The sequence below is a fragment of the Podarcis liolepis genome (genome assembly GCF_965112155.1).
Source record: "Podarcis liolepis genome assembly, chromosome: 5".
Classification (NCBI taxonomy): domain Eukaryota; kingdom Metazoa; phylum Chordata; class Lepidosauria; order Squamata; family Lacertidae; genus Podarcis; species Podarcis liolepis.
Window position 1 is genome coordinate 19,524,048 of NC_139556.1, and position 21,790 is coordinate 19,545,837.

The 21,790-nt window shown below is 43.5% G+C and overlaps 1 long non-coding RNA gene across 1 annotated transcript; it reads right to left on the reverse strand.

The window, feature by feature from the left end:
• Positions 1 to 6,471: 6,471 nt before the first annotated feature.
• On the reverse strand, positions 6,472 to 8,820 carry LOC310706702. The gene is made up of 2 exons (XR_014526089.1): positions 8,105 to 8,820; positions 6,472 to 6,834 (listed from the first exon to the last, which is right to left on the reverse strand). It is a non-coding gene; the product is annotated as an uncharacterized lncRNA (long non-coding RNA).
• Between the last annotated feature and the right edge of the window lie 12,970 nt (positions 8,821 to 21,790).

The following is a 21,790-nucleotide window of genomic DNA, read 5'->3' on the forward strand; positions in this document are numbered from 1 at the left end:
CCTGAATAATCTGAGCTCTGTGTACCTGGAGTAGCACCTCCTCCAATATGGACCACCCCCATGCCCAGATGTCAATCTGAGTTGGCCAGTTACACAGTGAGAAAAAAAGAGGACACACATCACCAAAAAGGAGGAATGTTTTCCGTAAAGTAGGACACACAACCACCCTCCTGAGGACCACCCCTAAGGATATCACAACCCGGTTGTGGGTTGTGATCAGGTACAGGGTCTTCTCTGTTGTGGTCTCTTTTCTGTGGAACTGCTATTCAGTCTCACCAACTTGCTTCAAGGGGAGTAAGACATTCTAGAATGGCATGTACATTCTTGATTCTCTGCTGAGAATATTTTACTTGAATTTGACTATCTCTCTCATATTCTGCTGTGGTCTGTTCTTTACTTTTACATGTAGATTTTTCTGTTTATGGTACTTACTATTTCCTGTACATTGCTCTGTGCATTAATTTTGGCTGAAAAGCAAGCTAAAAATTAATAGTAAATGGTTATACAAGACTGGAACGTGCCTATCATTATGACAGGCCTCTCCCTTTGTAGATATTTATGGTAAATATTCTATAGTGTTCCTAGTATTTTTTTGCACTGATGTTTGATATTCTGCATCTCCTCCCTCCCCCTTGCATCTGAAAGTTTTTCAACAATTGACAGTATCTGACAGCTGGCATGCAATCACTGGCATTATTTTGATAGCATCTGATATGTAGTGGTCAACATATCAAGTATTAGCAAATATTAGATAAGATTTGAAAGCTGACAACATTCAGTAGCAGTCAAAATTTGACAGTATGTGATAGATGACGTTGCAGGAAGAATTGCTGGATCTTTGTTCCAATTGGCACATTTTGCACAATTGAGTTTTAATTCAGGTTCCACTGAGTCCAAGTGTGCCTTAAGGTAAAGGGACCCCTGACCGTTAGGCCCAGTCACGGATGACTCTGGGGTTGCAGTGCTCATCTCGCTTTATTGGCTGAGGGAGATGGCATACAGCTTCCTGGTCATGTGGCCAGCATGACTAAGCTGCTTCTGGCGAACCAGAGCAGTGCACGCTGTTTACCTTCCCACTGGAGTGGTACCTATTTATCTACTTGCACTTTGACGTGCTTTCAAACTGCTAGGTTGGCAGGAGCAGAGACCAAGAAATGGGAGCTCACCCCATAGCAGGGATTCAAACCGCCAACCTTCTGATTGGCAAGCCCTAAGCTCTGTGGTTTAGACCACAGTGCCACCCACTAAGTGTGCCTTAGTATGAAGCAAAAATGGCTAGGATCGGGCTCCAAACCTTCTTCCCAACCCCTGGGTAGCTCAGTTTTCTGCATAGCCCCTCCCCTCATTTGCATACCCTTATCCTGGTTCTGTTTCTTCATCATGCTAGAATGCGATGGAGCATTAGGACGTTATTATCTCTAAATATAGATATATATGATGATATGGGCTAAACTGATGCCAGAATAAAACAAAGGCCTTAGAAATAAACAAAAAATGTACTCCATTTCAACTAAGTATAAGAAGAAAGCTCCTATCAGCAATTTCTGCCACAGTTGGTTAGAAGACTTTTCAAGGAATGCTTGCCAGGAAAAGCACACAGGTGAAAAAGCTGGAACACATGTGTTTTCTGACTGTCATTTGACCCATGTTCAGGCATGTAAATCTTCCTTTATTCCCATCCTGCATAATCCTTGGATAAAACTGAAGGCATCAAACGGAAACAACAGCCAGAACTATGTACCACTGACAGTGTGCAGATCTCAAGTCTTCTTTCCTGGCTTTCATTGTACTTTGCACTGAGCGAGGAGTGAAATAAAACAGCCGCACCGAAGTGTGTGAACCCTCAAGTACAACAGAATGATGTGTCCCAGCGAAAAAAACAGGAAAAGATGAAACAGAAGGAAGATTAGCATTGAAGCCCATTTGGCCTGAGACAACCCAGCCATATTGCTCTGTTCCTGCCAGCCCAAGGGGTTGATCAGATGGGGTGAGCAGCACTGAACTGAAATATTCCTGCTTTCCTCCTTACGCCTGCCTTTGGAGACTTGGATATCCACAAGGCTATTATGTTACTAATGTTTTTTTGTTGCTGTTAAAAATAAAAAAGGCACAGCCAAAAACGCGCCCCCCCCAGTCCCTTATGTGACGAGAAGCAGAACTTTCAGGGTGAAAAATAGCCTATGCTTTCTTTCTGATTCAAGAAAGAACATAGAGTTGGGGTGTGTGTGGTGGGAGGAATCCTAATAATTTAATCCCGTTTTCCTCCCTCAGTCTCCACATATCCATCAACTAGAAAATTAAACACATGATAGGGTTTGCTTAGCATCTTTCTTGCATAGCAAGGAGGAAACAAGCAGAACTCTTCTGTTGGAGAGTCATATGATTGCTCCCCAGCAATGTGGCTCAGTTGGTAGATCATGAGACTTTTAATGCTCTGGTTATCTCCTGCTTGGACTACTGCAATGCGCTCTACGTGGGGCTACCTTTGAAGGTGACCCGGAAACTACAACTAATCCAGAACGCGGCAGCCAGACTGGTGACTGGGAGCGGCCGCCAAGACCATATAACACCGGTCTTGAAAGACCTACATTGGCTCCCAGTACGTTTCCGAGCACAATTCAAAGTGTTGGTGCTGACCTTTAAAGCCCTAAATGGCCTTGGTCCAGTATATCTGAAGGAGCGTCTCCACCCCCATCGTTCTGCCCGGACACTGAGGTCCAGCACTGAGGGCCTTCTGGCGGTTCCCTCACTGCGAGAGGCCAAGTTACAGGGAACCAGGCAGAGGGCCTTCTCGGTAGTGGCGCCCTCCCTGTGGAACGCCCTCCCACCAGATGTCAAAGAGAACAACAACTACCAGACTTTTAAAAGACATCTAAGCCCTGTTTAGGGAAGCTTTTAATGTTTGATGTATTACAGTATTTTAATATTTTTTTGGAAGCAGCCCAGAGTGGCTGGGGAAGCCCAGCCAGATGGGCGGGGTATAAATAATAAATTATTATAATATTATTATTATTATTTAATCACCGGGCTGTGGGTTCAAGCCCCATGCTGGGGAAAAGGACTACAATTCTATGATTCTATGGTTTTATAGTTCTGCTAGAGCTACTTTTGCTACTACAGATAAGCTACACGGTCGTTCTGTACTCTTGATACCAAGTTCTGCTCTGTCTGCTCTTCAGTTTGTTTCCTTGCGCTAGATTCCAGTCCTGTGCCTTCAGTCCACAAGCTGCTTTTCTGGAACAAATGCTGAGATGGAACTCAACTTCTGATTATTATCACGGGAGATAAAACTGACACCTGCTTAGGTTCTGTGGCACTGACAATTCAACTGCTCTTATCCTAAGCCCAGAGAAGCATCTGGTATCTGCTTCACAAAAGCTCTCAGCTTTCTTGTTTGTTGGGCCCATTCCTTAAAGGCATATCTAATAGAGTTGTTTCGTACACCAAAAATGATGTCTAAATGATACAAAAACACATGGGTCTGGATTTGCAGCCCATTGGACCACCTTCATTTCAAGCAGCTCTTCTTTTCATCTGGAGAAGCCACAGCTCAGTGATCAAGCACAGAAAAGTCCCACGTTGTGTTGTTGTTTAAAAAGCCTTTATATCTTTAAATTTAAACCATAAGCCACAATCATCGACTAAAAATAAGCAAGTGTTACAATATGAACAATATAGTGGTTTTTTAAAAATTTAGCTTATAACAACATCACATCGACATTTCATTTATTGTATATTACTATATTGGCCTGAATATATATGGCATCACTCCCCCCCCCCCACCAAATCCTGACCGTGAAAAGTTAAAATGCGGCTTAAATTTGTGACCTTACAAAACAGGCTTTTACTCTATTGCTTGATGAATCAGACATACGGAAAAACGGAATGGGTGTGAGTGCCTGTGAAATTTTAAGGGAGCGGCTTATATTCGGGTACAGTGGTGCCTCGCCGGCCGAAAAGAATCCGTTCTGTGATTCTCTTCGTCTAGTGGTTTTTTCGTCTTGCGAAGCAAGCCCATTGACGGATTAGCGGATTAGCGGCTTTTAGCGGCTTTTAGTGGCTTATCTGCTGATCGGATCAGCTGATAAGCGGCTTAGCGGCTTAGAAAAAGGGGGGAAGGAAAAAAAAACAGCAGGAACTCGCAAGACATTTTCATCTTGCGAAGCAAGCCCATAGGAAATTCATTTTGCGAAGCACCTCCAAAACGGAAAACGCTTTCGTCTAGCGAGTTTTCCGTCTTGCGAGGCATTCGTCTTGCGGGGCACCACTGTATTGACTTTTTCTCTCTCTCTCCCCCCCCCCCCCGAATTTTAAAGGTGCGGCTTATATTCAGGCCAATACGGTATTGTACTATCCAGATGGCATACCCTCCATATCTCGGACAGGAATTATACTGATATATATGCATAGAGCTTCTCTATGCCAGTAAGAGCCTAATCATGCCCTGGCCAAATGCACAGGGGGCTTCGCCATGGAGCAGGGGGCAGTCCATGCCGGCTCATGTGTGCTTGTGTGTACTTTCAATGCATGCAGGATGTGGTCTGAATTCCCCAGTTCTTCGTTTCTACACTAGACCAGCTCTCATTAAACACTTCCTTCTAATAAAGATGTAAATTATAAATATGCACGTTGCTTTTTTGTTGCAACTGTTCAGACATCAATCTTCAGGAAGAAAACTGGAAACGACAACTAGAAATATGTTTATTTTGAATTGCAGCAACTTCATTATAAAAAAAAAAATCCCTTTGCTTGACATATCAAAACAAAGGAAGTACTGTATAAGCAATGCAGTCACAATCACTGTCTGTCTGTCTCTCTCTCTCTCACACACACACACAAACAAACAAACGCATAATACATACATTTCAGCAAGAAAAAACAGTAACCACAAACCAATCAAGTAAAACTGCATATATAAAGACTCTGGGGAAATCTTACAGCTAATTAACATGCAATGCCCTCATAATAATAATAATAAATCCTCATTTTGCCTAATGTTAGTTTATTCATTCATGCTGTATTCAGCAAACTGGTCAATGTACATGCAGGGATAAGCAAACGAGTAGTTTAATGGTAATTCTGAATCAAAGGATAGCATCACTATCTTCATCCTCCAATATTAGCCTTGCACTTCAGATAAAATAGCAGTTTGTGGCTATTAGCTTAGACCTAGTTTATTTTTATTTTAGTTGAAAGCATTTATAAACAGCTTCCCCTCAAAAAAAGTTCTTGCTGGGGTGGTCTGGGCGGTGTCAATTTCAGAGTGCAAGTGTGCATTCGCTTGTTTGCATCTTCTATGCAAAATAAGCAAATAAAATGCATTAAAAGCTAGGCTTTTGGAGAGAACTTGGCTAGATCCCTTCTCCCTGACCCCCAGTTTTCTGCGTGCAGGGAATGTTCAATCATATGAGGCTCTTTGTGCAATGTGGAGCAGGGCAGCCCACAAACAAGTTTATCACCTGTGAGAAAACCTGGCCCTTCCTTCCAGTTTTAAGAGATGGGCCTCTGAACATTCTGTAGCATTGTGGTGCCAATTTTCCCCTGCTTCATTCTAAGGAAGCTATCTCTCTCCCCCCCCCCTTTAAACTGGAAATAACCCAATTCCTCTGTGTCAAAAAAGCTTACTTATGTATGCAACAACAGCGGCCTGTGTTTTGTTAGCCCAAAAATGGAAAATGGGGGAGGTCCCAGACAAAGATTGGCAACTTAAGATGTTAGAATGTGCAGGTTCAACATATAGAATAAGAGAGCAAGAAGAACATATATTCAAAGAGTGGAAAACATTTATTGAATATACAGTGGTACCTCGGGTTACATATGCTTCAGGTTACATACGCTTCAGGTTACAGACTCCGCTAACCCAGAAATAGTGCTTCAGGTTAAGAAGAAGAAGAAGAAGAGTTTGGATTTGATATCCCGCCTTTCACTCCCTTTAAGGAGTCTCAAAGCGGCTAACGTTCTCCTTTCCCTTCCTCCCCCACAACAAACACTCTGTGAGGTGAGTGGGGCTGAGAGACTTCAAAGAAGTGTGACTGGCCCAAGGTCACCCAGCAGCTGCATGTGGAGGAGCGGGGACGCGAACCCAGTTCCCCAGATTACGAGACTACCGCTCTTAACCACTACACCACACTGGCTCTCTTAAGAACTTTGCTTCAGGATAAGAACAGAAATTGTGCTCCGGCGGCACGGCGGCAGTGGGAGGCCCCATGAGCTAAAGTGGTGCTTCAGGTTAAGAACAGTTTCAGGTTAAGAACGGACCTCCGGAACAAATTAAGTACTTAACCCGAGGTACCACTGTATGGGAAATGACCATACACAACTGAAAACGCTGGCGGCATTAAGATAAATTCAGCAGTAGAATTAATGTTTGAATGGAAAACTGACTTGAATGGTTATAGTAAAATATGCAAGAATGGATGGTATGTAAAATGAATCATGGAAAGCAAAGAAGGGAAGGCACTGGATATCAACGAGTTTGTAAAATGTTTGTTTCAAATTGTAAATAAATAAATAAAAATGAAATGTGTGTGTGTGAATGAAGCTTTATCTTGGTTGATACTCCACAACATCTTTTTCAGAGTTGTACTGCTTCCAAATATAACAGAAGCCTTGGGAATGTGGTTATCTGGCATTGCTGTGACCCCCTCCTTTGTTCCTTGCTCCCTTCTTCCCCTGCTTCTCCGGTCTACTTACAGTGTTCCTGCTGAAGTAATCATCCTCTCTTGTCTCTTGTAGACACACACCTTTACCCATCTTGAACTTGGTTTACTGCTCGTCTCCCTGCTTACATCATCTGCTTGGCTGCTCTCAACCCACACACAGAGTGTGCAGCTTCTTTAAAAAATATAAATTTATTTATTTGGTTTTCAGATTAATGTTTTACAATCACATAACCAACGTACAACATAAAAACAAGATTCCAAAGAATCTCTTGGACTTCTCCCCATGTGAGTCCTATTGTTAATCATTTCTCCCTGCATCTTTTATGATAATCCAAATCTTTTACATCTCCCTTATGTCCAAAACTCATCATTAAACTACAAGTGTAATTCCAATCCTGCTAACAGATTTAGCTGTTTACAATGGTTTTTAAGATAAATTGTAAATTTTCCTCATTCCTTATTAAAATTTTGGACTTCCTGATTTCTGATTCTTCCGGTCATTTTTGCCATTTCAGCATAATCCATCAACTTAATCTGCCATTTATCTTCTTTCCATCTCTGGGCCAATAATATCCGCAAAGCCAGATAAATAGTGTGCAGCTTCGCTTTGTTCCACCCCGCTCCTCAGCATGGGGTGAGCTGCCCCGAGTGGCTGGGGAAACCCAGCCAGATGGGCAGGGTATAAATAAATTTTATTATTATTATTATTATTATTATTATTATTATTATTATTATTATTATTATTATTATTATTATTTCCTCATGTCAGCAATGTGAAAGGACCCCGCAGCTGGATAAAGGATGCAGTGAGAAATTCATTGCGCTCATCTGTTAGCCAGAGATGTCAACGCCCTTCTGAACTCAAGGAGCTGTCGTACGTGTCCAATCACACGATTTCTCTACATAATCATTGTGCCTTAAAATTAAGGAACTGAATGTGGGAACTGACCCCGTTAAAGAGTGTTGAGGTTAAGGTGCTTTCAGACACCTCCGTATTATGGATTCATCCCTCATTTGTTTGTGGGGAGGTTAGATGATGTTGCATCAGAGCAAGTAAAAAGGTAAAGGTAAAGAGACCCCTGACCATTAGGTCCAGTCGTGACCAACTCTGGGGTTGCGGTGCTCATCTCGCTTTACTGGCCAAGGGAGCCGGCGTACAGCTCCCGGGTCATGTGGCCAGCATGACTAAGCCGCTTCTGGCGAACTAGAGCAGTGTATGGAAACACCGTTTACCTTCCTGCTGGAGTGGTACCTATTTATCTACTTGCACTTTGATGTGCTTTCAAACTGCTAGGTTGGCAGGAGCAGGGATCGAGCAACGGGAGCTCACCCCATTGCAGGGATTTGAACCGCCAACCTTCTGATCAGCAAGTCCTAGGCTCTGTGGTTTAACCCACAGCGCCACCCTATCAGAGCAAGTATTATCCCACAAAAAAGCCTACCTTTTTGGAAGTAGACTTGTTGTGCAAGAACTTCCAGTCAACTATGGCGCCATCTGTCCTACACATTTAAAGCAGCACTGTACCACTCTTTAAACAATTGTGGATTTCCCCAAAGAATCCTGGGAAATATTGTTTGTTAAGGGTCCTAGGAGGTGCCTTTTCCCCTTGCAGAGTTACAGTTCACAGAGTTCCATGGGAAAAGAGGGATTAACTGTTAAACCACTGCGAGAATTCTAGCTCTGTGAGGGAAATAAAGGCCTCCTAGCAACTCAGCACCTTTAACAAACTACCCTTCCCAGGTTTATTTGTGGGAAGCCGTGACTGTTTCAAGTGGTGTATTGTTTTAAGTGTCTAACAAATTCATTTAATTTTTCTCCCACCTCCAAATCCCGTAATTTCCTGTCTGTAAAACTGAGGCAGTCTTTCTGCAAATATTCAAATATGTGCAAATGCTGATTGTTTAACCTTTAAAGCCCTAAATGGCTTCAGTGCTGTATACCTGAAGGAGCATCTCAACCCACATCATTCAGCCCAGAAACTGAGGCTCTGAGGGCCTTCTGGTGGGTCCCTCATTGTGAGAAGTGAAATATAGGGAACCAGGCAGAGGGCCTTCTCAGTAGTTGCACCCACCCTGTGGAATGCCCTCCTGTCAGGTGTCAAAGAGATAAATAATTATATGATCTTCTGTAGACATCTGAAGGCAGCCCTGTATCAGGAAGTTTTTAGTATGTAATGTTCTCTTGTGTTTTTGTATATTGTGTTGGAAGCCACACAGAGTGGATGACGCAACCCAGTGAGATGGGTGTGGTACAAATTATCATTATCATTATCATTAGTTTCATTAGTATATTATATCATACTTCAGTATTAGATATTTGTCTGTTGATATGTGACAATAATAACTGACCTGTAGATTATAACAATTAAAATGCTCATTTCTCCACATTTTCATAACAGTTTGTGATACATCTTTTAAAAAGTCTGTGCGAAAATTCATCTGCCTTTTAGTGCAAATTTATCTGCATAGGCCAGGGGTCAGCAAACTTTTTCAGCAGGGGGCCGGTCCACTGTCCCTCAGACCTTGTGGGGGGGCGGACTATATTTTGGGGGGGAAATATGAACAAATTCCTATGCCCCACAAATAACCCAGAGATGCATTTTAAATAAAAGCACACATTCTACTCATGTAAAAACACCAGGCAGGCCCCACAAATAACCCAGAGATGCATTTTTTTAAAAAGGACACATTTACTTGTGTAAAAATACACTGATTCCCGGCCCGTCCGCGGGCTGGATTTAGAAGGCAATTGGGCTGGATACAGCCCCCGGGCCTTAGTTTGTCTATCCATGGCGTAGGCACATTGTAGTCTGCAATTTCCCTTCCTATGTACATTTTTGCAAAGCCATTTCCCTGAATGTAATGCATCCTTGTGTTATTTTCACTAATATATGCATTCATCCTGGTATATACCTCTTTGTACACATTGTTTGGCAGGAGAACTGCACTGCAAAATTCAGAGAAACGTGAATTTCAAAGGACAGCTGTGTTTCGGTCTGTGTAATATTTCAGAAAGTGAAAATTTGATAAGTTCACATTTAAATGTGAACGGAATTGAGTTTCTCTCCCAATCCTGCTCAAAATTAAGTCCCTTCAAATAGAACACGCCTTCATCCCCGTATGGTTCCCCTTTATCACATACATAACAGCCCAACAAGAGAAGAACAAGAATCCGCCAACAGCAGACAAATCAATCTGGCTAACCTGATCCAAAAAAACACACACACATACCCCACTCACACACAATAACAAATCTCACTACAGCCAACCAAAGACAACTAATCACACCCTACGCCACTCCCAACCTCTCTCACCACCAAGGAAATACAACAAGCGAATATTAAGAGAACCCACACGTGATAATGACACAAAACCCCACACATACACTAAGCAGAAGAGGAATATTGCCACTCAACACCATTCACCATTCCCCCTTCCCATCTTTCCCCTTCTTTTCTTCCTAACCTAACACTGTATGCAACATTAATGTCTCACAACAAATGAAACTGATCTGTAGAAAACACAACTTGAAAAAAGAGGCAATCCATGTATTTTTGCAATTTTTGCAAACTCAGAAATCTTTACTAAAAATATATTTTATAGAAAATTAAGTCCCTCTGAATTCAACAGGACTTGCCTTCCTAGGACATATGCTTGGGATTGCAGCGAATGACATGAACGGTGCACATCTGAGAGAGCTTTGTAAGTGTGGCTCCACTTTGCCTAGGGCTGCCTCTGAGCAATTTACGTTTACTTCTTCCCAGCGTTTATTTGGAACGGTCTCTTTTGTTACAGCCCTCCCTTTCTTGGAGTGACTCCGCTTTAAATCTCATTCACAGTCCTCCTTCAGTGGGTTGTACAATTAGCTTGGTCAAGTGAGCTGCAGCTTGCTAATCAATAGGAGTTGAAATGGATGGCAAAGGCATGGCTTTGTTGGACTATAAATTGTTTGCAAGCTCTCGACAGTGTCTTTGCCGGGGAAACTCTATGCCTTTTATTTGATCTGGTTTTGGTCAGCATCCTGAGCCCCATGGCTAAGTGCACTTTATTTTCTTTAAACAGATGTTTTATCTGTCACACGTAATGCCTATTGGATTAGGTAATTCCAGGTGATCATGTCAGCTTGTCCTACATAATCCTTTACAGGAAAGGCAACCTAATCAGAATTACTGAGTCAATCCAGGAAATGCATTTGTCTTCCTTTCATTGTCATATTTTTGCTGTCATGGAAAATCATTTATCACCATAAACTATGTGCTTGAATCCTTCTGCTGCATGATATATCACGTTAATTTTATATTGGCTAACTCCTGGTTCTTTCACTCTGAAATCAAAAGGGGGGGGGGCATTCTATTTTATTTTTTTTACAGACAGAAATATAGCCGCCTCAAAGTCCCCCCTCCAAACTGCAGCAAACATTCCTTCTGCAGCCATATGCTGCTGTTGAAATTTGCACTGTAGCAGCAATTAATTCATTGTGCTAGGCCAGTGATTTTCATACCTAAAAGCTGTGGGTCTGATGCTTCTGAGAGCTGAGCCAGCCATTGGGGGGGGGGGGCAAACACATTTGCCTGCTGAAGGGTCCACTCTATTTACGTACAAAGTGTAGGATGGGGTGGTTGAGTGGCGATGGAGAATAGAAACACCCTCCTCACCTGCCTTATACAGTGGTACCTCGGGTTACATACGCTTCAGGTTACACACTCTGCTAACCCAGAAATAGTGCTTCAGGTTAAGAACTTTGCTTCAGGATGAGAACAGAAATCGTGCTCCGGTGGTGTGGCGGCAGCAGGAGGGCCCATTAGCTAAAGTGGTGCTTCAGGTTAGGAACAGTTTCAGGTTAAGAACAGACCTCCAGAACGAATTAAGTACTTAAGTACTTACTTGAGAGCCAGTGTGGTGTAGTGGTTAAGAGCGGCAGACTCGTAATCTGGTGAACCGGGTTCACGTCTCTGCTCCTCCACATGCAGCTGCTGGGTGACCTTGGGCTAGTCACACTTCTTTGAAGTCTCTCAGCCCCACTCACCTCACAGAGTGTTTGTTGTGGGGGAGGAAGGGAAAGGAGAATGTTAGCCGCTTTGAGAATCCTTCAGGTAGTGATAAAGCGGGGTATCAAATCCAAACTCTTCTTCTTCTTCTCTTAACCCGAGGTACCACTGTATTAACCTTCCTGTGCTCTGCTGCTTCAAGTCTCTTTTCTCCCAAACCAGCAATGGACTAAGGGAGGTGTGGGGCTGCAAAGTGGGGTTCGGGTCACATCATTCATGCATCCCGTTTTGACAGCATTCAGAGCAGGTAGATGTGTGGTACTGGATGCAGGACAAGCCAGGCAAGAGGAATCAGACAATTGTGCCCTAAGTAGAAGTGTAGTAAAGCAACATTCTCCATTCTGCCCCATGGGCACTGCAGTGAATCTTACGCCCCAAACTACATTTTCTGTCTCACTGTCCACTGTGGCAAAATGATGCCAATTATGTAAGTTGCATAGTCTTTATGTTATCCTACCCCGTTCATTTCAGTGCAAAGGAAATGGCGTGCAAAGGATGGTGGGGCTAGCTCAGTTGCTTAGAGCGTGGTGCTGATAACGCCAAGTTTGCAGGTTCGTTCGATCCTTGGATGGGACAGCTGCATATTCCTGCATTTCAGGGCATTGGACTAGATCAGAGCTTTCCAAATTTTTCATGTTGGTGACACACTTTTTAGACATGCATCATTTCGCAACCCAGTAATTCAGTTTTGCATCATTTCGTGACACAGTAATTCAGTTTTACGAGCAAACCAGAGGTTAAACTAACCCCTTATAAAAAATATGGACACATATTACATCACACACCTACACACTGCAGCCGACACCATGTCACGACACACAGTTTAGAAAACTCTACACTAGATGAACCCCAGGGTCCTTTTTAACTCTACAATTATATGGTTCCATGATATCATTTGCAGACTGAAAACAACAACAGTGAATACTGATGGTATTGATGAATCGATTTCTATTCCAGACATGGGACAAATAAGAAAACATGGGTGAAATATACTCTTTATTGCAGCTCGTAAAACAGTGAATGAATCCCCCCCCCCCAACCTCTGGCTTTATATACATTATTTACACGATGGGTCCCGTCTGAGTGGCTGATTCTGCATCCCTCCTGAAGCCTGATTGGGCTGCTCCTGCAGGCCAATCAAGTTGTTGCATTCTAGAATCCTACCTGCCTATTGTTCTAGGATCCAAACTTAGTACATAACAATGGGCAATTTCTGCTCCCTGTTTTCATTGGAATTCTCTGGCATCCCTAATCCTGCTATGGTCCTTCCTCCAGACTTAGTGATCCTAACTGGACTATCTGTAATCTATCAGATCCACTGTCGTAGTTACTGAATCATGTTGGTGAATGGATAGACATCTGCCAGGCAGGATTCATACTGGACTAGTAGGAGGGCCTGGTGCAGATGGTAACCTGGTGTCAGGGACTGGACTAAGAGGAATGGTGGAGACTGCCCCCCCTTCTCCTGAACCTTCCCAAAAGGAGGAAGACAGTGTAGATTTACAACGGTGGTTTGCAGAAGGTCATGATTCTGAGACAGAAGTAGGACAAAGCTTGGAGATAATGGAAGAAGGGGAGTGGGGAGCAGCAGTCAGAACAGCTGACTGACAGAACAGCTTTCTCATTAGAAAGCATTCCAGACACCCCCTTCTCCTAGGACAGGAGGGCAGTGAAAGCAGGAAAGCAGAAAGCGAATACAGTGGTACCTCAGGTTACATACGCTTCAGGTTACAGACTCCACTAACCCAGAAATAGTGCTTCAGGTTAAGAACTTTGCTTCAGGATGAGAAGAGAAATCATGCTCTGGCGGCGCAGCAGCAGCAGGAGGCCCCATTAGCTAAAGTGGTGCTTCAGGTTAAGAACAGTTTCAGGTTAAGAACGGACCTCCGGAACGAATTAAGTACTTAACCTGAGGTACCACTGTAGACGTAAGGCCTTACACAGCCACCACAAAAGGGGTGGAGCTACTGATGACTGAGAGTAAAGTGGTGGAGGGGAGATTACTCAGAGCAACGCCATTATCCTAGAGACGGCATCCTGCATCTCTCTCTGTGAATATTGGATAAAATACCTTAGTAAGAGCTTCTTGTATTTCCATTACTGGCAACCTGCCGCGAGGGAGGCGGCTCAGATTCCCTGACACCTGACCAGTCTGACACCTGGTTGGATTAAGGAGCAGGAGCAGTAAGATTTAGCCTCTCTCAGACTTGCCTGCCACTGTTCTTGCTAGAACATCAACATGAATATCTTGCAGAAGCTTGGTCACTGTGCCATGCCTTTCCATCTCCCTTCCAAGTTCCCTGTCCGACAACCTTCTAATTTTGAATGTATTTACCTAGTGTTTCTGCTGCCTAACAGCCTTAGTTCCTCAGCTTGCAGAGCTGGTCTTGGGATAAACCTTGAGTTATTGCATTGCATACATGCTTGAGCTCTCTTGCCTGGGGGCACCCCAGAAATTAACTTTCATGACAACCCATGGAACTTTTACGACAATATAACTTTTCCTATATGGGATGTTTGTTCGTTTTATGAGTCACCTGTTTAAAAGCAAAACACTTGTTCCTTGTATCTAAAAGCAACAGTGTTGTAATTACATTATTTTTTTTTAAAAAACCAGAAAATCAAACTGTGAGGGCCAGTGCCGGATTCACGTATAAGCTGAATAAAGCTATAGCTTAGAGCCCCATTCTCCTGGAGGCCCCCCCCAAAATTAAAGAAAAAACAAACCTGGATGTACAGTTTCAAAATATGAAATAAAAAACAAATAAAATAAAACCTACATACAGCAACAGTGTTTTGGGTTGTGCAGGCTCCTATTTGTTATGTGCAAATGGCTTTTGATACCTATTAGGTCCATAAATTACCATATAGCATATATTCAACACATAAAACAGCAACAATTTGTTGTTGACAAAGGACAGCTGGACATATAAAGGGCCCCATTACCTGCAGTAGCTTAGGGCCTCATCAAACCTAAATCCGGCCCTGGTGAGGGCAGCAAAAGGAGCGGATGGCAGGCCTTACTCCTGAAGCCTCACTTCCAAGGGAGACCATGTCAAGACTGTTCCCCACATCTGTTGTCCGCTCACAGAAGGCTTGTAATTCATCCATCTCTGCATACAGTTGCAAATTTGGAACAGGTCGCCAGTCAAGGGTAACGACTTACCAAAACAAGAGACGACAAGGAAGCAATCTTGGTGGTTTCCCAGGAAGTATGCTTTGTTTACAACACGCCTTTCCTCCCGCTAAGGAAGATGATTTAGTTATGGCTTATCCAGCTGCGGTGTCAGAAGTGTTCAGTTTGATTTAGTAAAGTGAGAGGAGAAAATGCCCATCATTCATTCATACTTTGTTAGCAGCAAGGAGAAACTGGCTGCAGCTATAGGAAGGGCAAAAGGTCGGCGCCCCCCCCCCGCCCCCCCAGTTGCTATTAATCTGCATGCAGGAGAAATCGAGGCAGTGAAGGAAGATGGTTGGCAACACTACAGGCAAGAGGGAAAATTGAGCAAACTAAATCTGTTCCCCCCCCCCCTTTCCTCAAACCATGTTAATTATAGCAACTTCTAATATTATTCTGTCAATACTGGTGGCCTGAAGGCAAGCAAGGCTGGGCAGTCAAAGAGAAGCTCAGCCTAAAGAGCTGGGCCAGAGTCAGCATATAAAATTGGTCTTGTGGGATCCTACTGGTCTCTTGAGTCTCCTCTGTTGACCTGATAGCTGCAACACCACCCTCTAGCCATCAGAAGTGGTGGTTCTAAAGTATAGCAGAAAACTGGCCAGCAGCATCCCTCTATTGACTATACACCTGGATTTTCCCGGACATTTCCCCGATTTCTGCCTGGACACTGTTTCCGACTGCAGTATTCCGCATATGTCTAGGAAATTGGCAGAATGGGGGATAACGCAGGCTTGCCATATGTCCAGGAAATTCCAGACATATGACAAGCCTACATTATCCCCCATTCTGCCAACATATAATTCATGATTGAGGTGTCAATGGCTGCCTGGGCTGGCAATTGCATTGAGTGAAAATAATATACGATGTACACGCAAACAATTTTATTTTATTTTTTACTTCATGATAACCAAAGATACATATTTTGGAATGTGGATGGTGTTGTTTGTCTGGTTATGTATGATTATTTTAATAATTTTCTGGTATATTTGGCATTTCTTTTACAGAAGTTTACTGCCTTACTTTTCTAAAAAAAACTGCATGGGTACAAATTCAGTGGCCTAATTTTTCTATCTTTTTTGTGAATCAGTGAGCATTTTTCAAAATGGTTCTTGTGTTCACAATATTATTTTCAACTTTGTTCAGCCTTACATATTCAGGGCGATGTTAGCAAGAATTTATTTCATTACCAATGAATGAAGCCATGTGTTCACTATCACTCCGATGAGTTTAGAAAGCTGCTCTGAGTTTTGTTTAAATAAGAATGGTGGGCTATCATCCTTAAAGAATAAAATAATTAGAGTAATAAATAAACAGTGAATCATAGTCCATGGAGTAAACACGGAAAGGTCTAGATTGAACTAGCTGGATTAAGATAGGTTGGCGTTGTCAGCAAACTCAGCTGTTAAACCCGGGGCTTAAAGAGTATTCAATTTCTTCACATTCTTTCTCCACAAACTCTGGCATATAGATATATATGCTTCAGGCTTAAAATGGATTGGGCTTCAATGGCATACTTTTATCCTTTAAATTCCTGATAACTTTCCCTGAGGAGCAGGTTTCCCTGAGGAGAAGATATAAGGGCTCAGTTGAACTTTGATGAACTTTTGTTGTTTCTGGGAGCTCTCCCAAGTCCCGCAATATTTGCAACCAACCAGCTGCTTGGAACTGGCTCTCTCTGTTATCTGAGACCTGCCCCTTGCCACCAGTTGCTACTGGTCCTCTGCTTCAGGTCACTTCATCTCACACCTTGCCAAGCATCCTGTGGACTCAGAGATTGAAAAGGCCACATAGTGCCATTGCACTCACCCCACTGAGAAAAATGTACACCTGTCTTCAGCCATTGAGTTTTGTGATTCGAGAACCCTTCCCCCACGCTTGTGGATAAGAAAGACACATGGACACAGTATATAAGGTTAATGGGCTAGAAAGGGCCACAACTTTATTGATTACAGCATGTGAGAGGTATTGGCTTAGGCATTGGAAAAACCACAAAGTTCGACTCCACCCCTAAGGGAGGGGTGAGTCTAACAAGGGTTAACCACCAGTAGGAGGAGCCTGTTGATGCAAATACAACTGTAAGCTCTCCCCTGATGTCACTGGAGGTCGTGCCATGGCCCCCAGCCACAGCAGGGCATCGGACAGGAACCACGACCCCGGATTCCTTTAGCGGAATACCCATAAGGAAGGGGTAGGCGATGGCCACACCCTGCCCTACCATACACCAACAACAGATTCCAATGCCTAACCGCCAATAACGGAAAAGTTGTGACGAGTTGCTACGAGGAAGGCGAAAAAACCAAGAGGCCGGTGCCAATTTGCCAATTGGGGAAAAAACTCCTACCAGGCCCCCCCGGACAACCAAGGCAACCAACCGTAGGTCCATAGCAAGGTCAAGCGTAAAAAGGAATGAACTAAAGGGAAGGGTGGGTGGGTGACCTGTTGAAACCCGGCAGCACAATGAGGTGAAGAGCTGCCGCGGCTGCATTTCAGCGGCTAAACCCCGCCCCCGAGCTTCCTACCTATTGGAAGACTGACCGGGGAGTGTGGCGCATCAGCAGAGACGAGCAGGGGGCTGGCATGCCCCCTGTGAAGCATGGGAAATGGCTCCTGATCACAATCCCTCCCTTCCGGGAAGAGGAGAGGCTTTCCTTGCAGGTTTGCCCCAGAGATCGTTGGGGTGGATTGAGCAGAGGCACTTTTCGATCCAATTACTGTATGTTACGGCCAAAGATGTCCCACCTTTGCCAAGACTTCCCCCTCCACATAAGGCTGCTGTTGTCCGAAGTGCTCTGTGCAAATCTGTAGTTTTCTACTAATGCCCTTTGTTTTTTATACACTTCCACTAAACTTTTGCAACTAAAGCATCTGGAAGTGGCTGCTGTCAGCAACTGACCCGACTCTGAATCCGATCCATTACCGCTCTTCTCCCATTCTTAACAGTGGTTGGCCCATGAAGGTTGAAACATATTGGCAATAAGCTTCAAAGCAGCCTGAAAGGAAATCCTCGTTTTGTAGACGTAAGGAAGGACGTAGGTTTATTGAGATGTCAGTCCAGCTCCATTAATGAGCAATAAATGTAGAAACGCGCTGGCCAAATTTCCATTGCAGACTTGCTTTTTCATAATCATGTTAACGTTGACCCCTTTGGTTTACTTCAATCTGTCGTTTAGCATTACCTCCATGCGGACGGGAGCATATGCATACCAAACGGCTGACTCTCACGGAGCATATGATAAAATTCAAAATCACAGTGAGCCTCTTTAATTCAACAGAGTCACCATGCTTGATTGGAGGTAAGATTCTAAGTGGTTGTCTCATAATTGCTATACACAGAAGCAATTGGCAACGTAGGAAGCTACCTTAAGTGAGTCTAACTATTGGTCCATCTGTCCAGAATCAGCAGCCAGCAGGATGAGGCGCTTACCTGACCTGGCAGCCAGGTTGCTGCTGCTTACTGAATGGCGAGGGGGAATGGCGAGGTCAGTGTGATGAAAATGTCTTGGTGGAGCCAATCTGGCACTCCCGCTGGGGTGTTTGCACCATGCTGACCTTGCTGCCACCTCACCCTTCCCTGTCTACCTCCTGGTAAACTGCAGAACATGGGCAATGGGAGGTCAGGCGATGCCCCTGCCGACAGCTACTGCACAATATTGTTGTTCTCTGTCTAGTAATGCCTGGTTTTCCCCAGCCGTGGTACCGGAGATGCTTTAACTGGAGACACTAGCAGTTGAACCCAGGGCCGTCTACCTCCTCCTCCTCCTCCTCCTCCTCCTTCTTCTTCCTCTTCCTCTCCCTCTCCCTCTCCCTCTCCCTTTCCTTCTCCTTCTATCACTTGTAGCCGAGTAAGATTGTCTTCCATATACACGGTTTTAACAGTGAGTCCGTAAGTGACTGCAGAGGCCAATTCTGGATCCACACGTCCTTCCACTGCGGGGTCATAGGTTTTTGGGTGGGAGTTGATCACGGTGAGGGTTTGTCAAGCATGCCTTAGCATGTTTCTCCCTTTCGTCTTGAGTTTGAGCATCTTCAAAGCCCATGACACCTTTGGTAAAGGCTGTTCTCCAATTGGAGTGCTCGCAGTCCAGTGTTTCCCAGTTGTCGGTGTTTATACTACTTTTTTTTTTAGATTTGCCTTGAGAGAGTCTTTGAACCTCTTTTGTTGACCACCAGCATTACGCATTACGCTTTCCATTTTTAAGTTCTGAATAGAGTAATTGCTTTGGAAGACGATAATCAGGCATCCGAACAACATAAAAAAAGCTAGGTGGTCTACACACCACTAAGTTGGCATCTGTCTATCTCAGGAGACTATGGAAGACTGCACCTTCAGAGGAGAAAGTCAAACTGTTGGACAGTTACAGCATCTGCTGTGGCTGGAGAAACAGATACAGGAGAGACATGTTTGGTTGCAGCTGGGACAGACAAAGGCGTCCAATTGTACTGCTGCAGAAGTACCAGGGGGTCTCTTCTCCCTGCGCTCCCCTTAGTGGTGATTCTTCCTCTGGTCACTGCTATGGATGCATGACCTCATTGATTGACTGGATCTAGCACTGGCCATGTCCTATTTCAGGCTAGAGAAATGAGCATGCAACTCAGCATCTTATTAGTAAGGCAGAAGAGGAGGAGCAAAAGGGAGTCTTCATCAAATATGATGCACAAAGGTTGTAGAAACATGAAAGGATAACTGATACCAGAGAGTGAGGGGAGGGATATAGTGACAAGTTGCCGATGATAATACACTGGTGCTAATGGGTAGAAAAATACTTTCAGAAGAGATTCCTACATTAGGTTTTATATTTCCCACAGCTGCCCAGTGATATCACACTGATTCATACCATGTATTTTGATCAAAGGTTAATATGGCAGAACACTTAGCAATACCACACCCGCCGTTTCCCGAATAAGTATCTTTGTGGGTGAATGTCTGGGATAAACCAGTGGAAACTGGTTAAAAAGTGTCAGGAGCAAAGATGATGATAATTGCAAATATGCTGTGCCAACTATATAAGACTGAAGGGAGGCGCGTGGCACTGTCGTCTAAACCACTGAGCCTTTTGGGCTTGCTAATCGGAAGGTCAGAGGTTCAAATCCGCTTGATGGGGTGAGCTCCTGTTGCTCTGTCCCAGCTTCTGCCAACCTAGCAGTTTGAAAGCACAGCAGTGCAAATAGATAAATAGGTACCACTGTGGTGGGAAGGTAAATGGCATTTCTGTGCACTCTGGCTTCCATCATGGTGTCCTCTTGTGCTAGAAGCGGTTTAGTCATGCTGGCCAATGACCCAGAAAGCTGTCTGTGGACAAATGCTGGCTCCCTCATCCTGAAAGTGAGATGAGCGCCGTAACCCCATAGTTGCCTTTGACTGGACTTAACCATCCAGGGGTCCTTTACCTTTACCTTTTACCGTTATATAGTGCTTTTTCTGGGGGAACACAGGGGTACACATACCCCTAAACATTTTGTGAATCTTTGTACTTTGTCCATTTATTTTCCCCGATTTGACCTATAAAATGGTGATTTTCTTGAGTCAAAATGAGAGTACCCCTAAACTTTTTTTTTAAAAGAAAAAACAACACTACCTTTATATAAGAATGAGGGCAGATTTTATCTGTGGTTCCCACCTCTTCGACCAGTGGATCACAAATCTTTCCAAAGGATGTTGGGGTCAACTCCTTAGGAGTCTTATTAGCTGTTCTAAGGTCCGCTTAGTCTTTTAAGAACTGTTGCTAGCTCTTCAGGTTAGCTAGAGAGCATGGTGATGGTTGCACTTGTTGAAACTCCATCTGAAAATGGTTAGTAGGAAATGAGGCTACCAGGGACATAGGTCATGGGTACAAGCAGACCACCATCTTTCTCTGCAAATGGTTACCCAGAAAGAGACAAAACAGCATAACATCACTCTGCTTCCAGAGTATTTTGAGACGCAAACTGTGCAAATGCCATATACAGTACTTAAAGCACATGACTCCTTGCTCCCAAGAATCCTGAGAACTATAGTTTTTAAGAGTGCTTGTATTGTAGCTCTCGGAAGGCTAAACTACAGTTCCCATGATTCTTCTTGTTTTAGATTTGCTTTAAATGCATAGTGTGTTTGCATCTGTAGTGTCAAGGAACACAGCAAGCTCTCACCGTCCAAATAGCTGGAAGCTGTTTTCATAAAGAAAAAGGGCAGTTCACCATGTCAGGACTCATATCATTTTGAAATATTTTAAACTATTTAAGAATAGATAAAAATTTACTGGTACTTAAAAGATCCACACACCCACCCAGAAAAACCAGAACGGACATAAGACAGAACAGACTAGCTAGTCAACATGTGTGAAATGGACACAACCCAGATCAAGATTATTCTGTCCATGCCTAATTGGAAAGGAACGTCATAAATGTTGCTGAAATATTAATAGTGGAAAAAGGGTAGAAATTGACGGATTGATTGTGTATGTGTGTGCATGTGTTTTTTTGTGCTTTATTCTATTTGCAGAGGTGGAAGGATGTGATGCATTTCCTGTAATGGTTTGAATTAATATCTAGTGGCTTTTTTCTGCATAGTAATCCCCCCCCCCCCCGATTAGTGATCTGAGGAAAGAAATAGCATTTGGAATATATGAAACAACCAGGATATGTGAAACTATTGTGCATTTGATCTGTTTCATTTTGGGTAATTTTTCATGACAGCAGAAGCAACTGGTGGATTTGTTACAACGTGTAAGGACAGCTGGATAGATGGATAGATAACAATGACATATTTATTAGCAGGAATCCCCATCTTATTGGCCATGTCAGTACTGTCTTAACAGTACTGTATTTATTTGCTAGCAGAAAGTGCCAGTGTTGCCTGAAAATTCTAAGAAACAAAAAATAATAACGAGATGCATAAATGGATGGCATCATTTGTTAGTTTTTAA